A 6,214-nucleotide genomic window follows, 5' to 3' on the forward strand; every position below is an offset into this window, starting at 1 on the left:
TTTGTTTTAATTATTTTATTTTATTACAGCACCACCTACCTCATACCCTATCAGTTATTAGTTATAAATATCTTCAAGAGATCGCTATTGTAGCGATAAGGTCGCCATAATTGTATGCTACTTTTATTTAGGCTGTATCCATGTTTTGTATTTTTCTCTTTGTGGTGTACAATAAAGTATAAAGTATGAAGGTCCAGTTAAAAGTTTTTTTATCTTTTTTATGTAGTAGCGAGGTAGACTTTGGCCACTTATATCTACGGATATTATAAGGAGCTCCTACCATGAATACCAAAAATATATACATTTATAAAGCCACAAAATTCAAAATATGGCAAATCGTTAAGCGCTGAAATCGTGCTTGTTACTATAGAAATGAACCGTGTTATTCACTATACCGCACTTAGGAAAGGCAGTCATTATTTTTTACAGCGCGATCATTTCAAAGAAAACGCCGTTTACACATAAATAGGGTAAAGTTTACGAGACCTTGTTAGGTTCCTCGTTACGCCATGAGTACTTCAAGTTTTATTGTATAGCAAAAACATTCGTTAGAACGTACCAATTTTGACTTAAATATTTTTATAACATATTTAATAGTTATATCACAACATAATTATTATTATTGCAACAATAATGTTATTATTGCTGAGTATGTGAAATAGCTATTAGCTGTAGCGAACACGTGAATCTTAATCGATGATTGCGGGTTCAAACTCGGGCACACATCACATATTATTCATGTGTCTAATTTGTGCTTTAATATAAAACTCGTTAAACATCGTAAGGAATCTCCATGTTTCGTATGAAAATCTGCCACGTATTGTGTTTATGCAACCCGTATTGGAGCAGTGGAGCTCTAAAACTTCTTAAGGGGAGTTGAAGCTTTTGCCAAACAGTGGGACATATACAGGGTATTACTTTAGTATGTAGGGATGTAAGGGAGCACAACTGTATCTAGCTGTTTCCAGCCAACCTCACCTGCACGTGGTGCATCCTGCCGATTAACAAACGAGGCTCTGGCGACCGACTAATGGCGGTATAACCATTCCATTAAGGCGTAGCTAAATACTGCAGACCGGTGACGGGCAGCAGCGTCATCTGTACGACGAGCTACGCTCTGCGATCACCTACCCGCCTGCCCAGCGTGGTGATTACGGGCAAAACCTTTTATGGCACACACCTATACGCAACGGCCCCTAGTTCCCGGTCGCCCCGCTGTTCCTGGCCAAGACGGCAGTCATGGTAAGGGTGGGGCAGGGGGTGCTAAGAATCCCCGGGTTACGGTAGGCCGCCAACACCGACTGACCCTGGCTACGTATAACGGACGCACGCTACGGCTCGACGAACACCTGGCACAGCTCGAAGAAGAGCTGAGAAACATAAGGTGGCATATTTTGGGGCTATGTGAAATCCGAAGAAAGGGAGAGGATACCATAGCCTTAGAATCAGGCCATCTTATGTACTTCAGAGAGGGAGACCAACCATCCCAAGGTGGCGTCAGGTTCTCGATCCACAATGCTCTCTCTGACAACATCTTAGAAATCTCCAGTGTGTCGGCAAGGGTAGCGTATCTTGTGATCAGACTCACCAAGAGGTATAGCCTCAAGGTTATCCAGGTATACGCACCGACTTAGACACACTCGGATGATGAAGTGGAAGAAATGTACGAAGACATTTCTAGGACATTGCACACCACCCAAAAGGCCCATTTCAATGTTGTCATGGGGGACTTCAACGCTTAAGTGGGAGTACATACTAGCAACGAATCGGTAGTAGGACAACACGGATTTGGAAGCAGGAATCGTAGGGGGCAAATGCTCGTCAACTTTCTGGAGAAAGAGGGTCTGTTCTTGATGAACTCTTTCTTCAAGAAACAGCCTCAACGGAAGTGGACGTGGCGAAGCCCAGACGATACGATTAGAAAGGAGATTGACTTTATTATGACGGACAAGAGGGAATATTTAGAGATGTCTCTGTGATCACAAGGTTCAATACCGGAAGCGATCACCGACTTGTACGAGGCACTCTAAATATTGACTACAAGCTCGAGCGTGCCCGTCTAATGAGGTCTACACTCCGACCATAATTTCTCCAAGCCGTGAAGTCTAGTACATTTCAGTTAAAACTGGAACCGATTCGCTGCCTTGGAAACCAATGACGTTGACATCAACCAAGAACTCGACCAAGTGGTGGGTATCCTTAGGGACGAGGGGACGAAACTCTATCCAGCGCAAAACACCGGCAAGAGGACCAAACTTTCAGGAGAGCTAATGCGAAAACGACGTGAAAACCCTATAGTCACTTGTCAGTTCTTAATAAAAAAATATCAAAGCTAGTAAGACGCGACCTCTGAAACTCCAATACACGCTCTATAAAAGAAGCGATTGAGCAAAATCGGGGGTCGAAAGTCTTTGTTCAAAAACTAGGTCGAAGCCATCTGACGAAGCTGACCACTTCAAAGGGAAAAGTCGTCGCCTGTAAGCTCGAGATTCTTAAGGAAGTTCAGGACTTCTACGGTAAATTATATACATCAGTAGCGCCTCGTCCTCAACCCGACCCTGGAGATCCTAGAGTCACTTTAGCCCCCTTCACAGAAGAGTTGCCAGAAGTAAGCCAAGACGAAATCGTGATGGCTTTGGGGCAGCTTAAAAATGGAAAAGCCCCCGGGGAAGATGGAATTACGACGGAGCTACTAAAGGCAGCTGGAAAACCTTACTTGCGCAGCTCCAACGAATATTTAATTCAGTCATATTCTCGGGGAGAACTCCAAAGGCATGGAGCAAGAGTGTTGTCGTAATGTTCTTCAAAAAAGAAGACAAAACCTTTTTGAAGAACTACAGACCTATTTCCCTCTTGAGCCATGTCTATAAGCTGTTTTCTAGGGTCATCACGAATCGTCTCGCGAGTAGACTTGACGAGTTTCAGCCCCCGGAACAGGCCGGATTTCGAAGAGGATACGGAACCATAGACCACATTTACACAGTGCGGCAGATTATACAGAAGACCGAAGAGTATAATCAACCCCTGTGCTTAGCATTTGTGGACTATGAGAAGGCTTTTGACTCTATTGAGACCTGGTCTGTTCTGGATTCCTTACCCCGTGCCAAATCGATTGGTGATACATCCAAGTGCTGAAAGGTCTGCATGACGCTGCTGTTATGGCCGTCAAAGTACAGAATCAGCTGTCTGACCCTATCCTCTTGCATCGAGGAGTGAGACAAGGGGTTGTCATTTCACCGAAATTGTTCACTAATGCATTAGAGGATATGTTTAAGACGCTGCACTGGGAAGGGCAGGGAAACATAAACGGCATAAAGGGGAATAAACATAAACGGCGAGTACCTTTCGCACTCGAGATTTGCAGACGATATCGTCATCTGAGCAGCCTGGCTGATTCTTCTGCTCGAATTGGTCTCCGGATGAACTTGGAAAAAACCAAGATAATGTTCAACGAACACGTCAGTCCGGAACCAATAGCTCTTGACGGAGTTCCTCTCGAAGTTGTTCAGGAATATGTGTACCTTAGGCAAACTTTGCAGTTGGGTCGAAACAACTTCGAGGGGGAAGCACGAAGAATAGTACAGCTGGGCTGGGCAGCGTATAGAAAACTCGGTCAAGTCTTTTCGTCACGAACACCGCAATGCTTGAAGACAAAAGTCTTCAACGAGTGCGTCATACCGGTTATGACCTACAGAGCCGAGACGTGGACACTGACAGTGCGTTTGGTCCACCATTTTAAGGACGCTCAGCGAGCTATGGAGAGGGCTATGCTCGGAGTTTCTCTGAAGGATCGAATCCCAAATGTGGTGATCCGACAGAGAACCAAGGTAGCCCAAAGGATTAGTGGGCTGAAGTGGCAGTGGGCTGGACACATATGTCGCAGAACCGACGACCGTTGAAGTAGACGCGTTCTGGAGTGGAGACCACGCCTTGGCAAACGTAGCGTAGGACGCCCTCCAGCTAGGTGGAGTGACGATATACGCAAGGTGGCTGGCAGCGGTTGGATATTAAGAGCTGAAAATCGAGCTCAGTGGCGTGCCATTGGAGAGACCTATGTCCAGCAGTGAACGCGAAAAGGGTGATGATGATGATGACTTTAGTATGTCCACATCTTTCAGATTGACGATATCAATAATAATCTCGATATCCGGTGAGCGTAATAATCCAATAAAAAGTTTCATATGTATCTATTTTTATCCGAACAGGAACCTACGCTTATATATTTTAAAGTACATATCTTGCGACTAGCGCTAGTGTAGCGGCTGGCTATATTTGTGCCACGATTAGTCCGTGCCGCCCGCATGTTGTCCGCACTGCGACTGTTTGCTTGCGGCATGCAAACATCAACAGAAACTCCAACAACAGACTAATCTATAATTGTGTACACTAAACATTAGCTACTAACTGAATTTTGAGACATTTAACATCAATTTCCAAAGATTTTAGGTTTATGTATTGTGGTCTCATTAAACTCTCTTTAAAGACATTTGTTTTGTTTTCTTCTAGAATTTATTCATGAATAATATTTTTTTTTTTGTTTTCAATTTAACTCTTTAAATTTCCGTATTATATTATTTTTAGTGCATTAAAATTTCCAAGCAATGGTTAAAATAATTATCGAATTATCAAGCGCTTAATTTGTGTTGGTAATTCATTTCGTCCTCGGTGAAAGAAAACGTGAACCAATAGCAAAACGTTCTCCTCAAAAGTAAAGGACGCCTTTTACACATACACAGTTAATTTTGATAATTCTAAAGAGGACTCTAGGTCACGTACTATACTGTATTCGTGATTGATGATTACATATTGTAATCGTTAAACTGATTACATTTTACCCAAGTTGAATGTGTCACAAACAATTTCACACATTTCAGTAGAGTAAATAAAAATTGAGAATAATTAATCAATTGAATTATCTCCCGTGATAAAAAATATATCTGCATCAAGCAGATAAGGAAAAAAAGTATCAAACTGCACTTACCGCATCCGTAACAACTGTAAAAGTAATTTAACTTCGCCGAACAAAACGCTGCAGACGTAACAAAGTGTAACATCGCAATCTGAACTAAAATCAGCGGGACAATGCCGTCCCGAGAATCCCGAGATAATCCACTTGGCAGCTTCGTACAATGGCCCGTCGACGGACGATAGCGGACCCACCTGGTTTTATTAAGGCTCTACGATAGTTTGGTGAATAATCTTTTTAAATAAACATTACTTCAAAGTGGTTAAGAATTAATTTTAATTTATTTCTGTTTGAGGTACCTTACTTTTAAAATTAGGGTATTATTACCTAATTTGAATATATATATTACCCTTAACGTCCGTCATAATTTATACGAACACTTTTTTAACATTTTAGTTTGACGTCTGTTCTGCCCCTGATATATTTGTTGTAGCAAAAACGACAAATATGTTGTTGCTACAGGTTATAAATACGGCGTATTTTTATCATCGGTTAGCAAATACCGACAAAGGATTTTGACTTAATGATGAAACGTTATCATTTTTATGTAATTAATTGACGTTATTTTATTTTATCACTACCATAATATAAAATCATTTCAAATTAATGTTCTTTAATATGGAATGGAATGGAATAATTTCCTGAGATAGATTATAAAATGTCCGCTAATTAGAAACATTGCTATGTCACTCAGTGTATGATAGTCATCTTATCCAACTAAATTGAAAAATTACGTCCTAACTATTTGTTCCGTAGAATTAAAAACAAATTGTTTCATTACGTTGATTACCGTTTTAATTTTTTTTACTTAATGAATGTATTATTAAGCACTTGTATTTATTCATTGACTATGCAAGAGAAGATAATTTTGTTAACATTTGCTTTAATCTATCATTAAAATAAATACAAATGTGTACTTTTATTTTCGTAAAAAACATTTAGAATTTATAATTAAAAGCCGTTGCTGGACATATTTAACAGTACCCATATTTATTTACCAATTTTATCTCTTTTTTAACTTATTAAAATATTGATAATTTTAATATTTGAGCAATTTAGGGATATACTATATTTATCAATCAACAAATCATACGTCTATAGAGTATTAACATACGATTAATATTCGTTATTAAAAATCAGTTCAAAGTAGAACTGTCAATATATATTTACCTCGCTCACACTTGTTAATTTTAATAAGCGATAACAATAGTTGTTTCTCTTTCGCAAGACCTCGTATGATTTTAACGG

Source organism: Nymphalis io, chromosome 14, assembly GCF_905147045.1.
Source record: "Nymphalis io chromosome 14, ilAglIoxx1.1, whole genome shotgun sequence".
Taxonomy (NCBI): domain Eukaryota; kingdom Metazoa; phylum Arthropoda; class Insecta; order Lepidoptera; family Nymphalidae; genus Nymphalis; species Nymphalis io.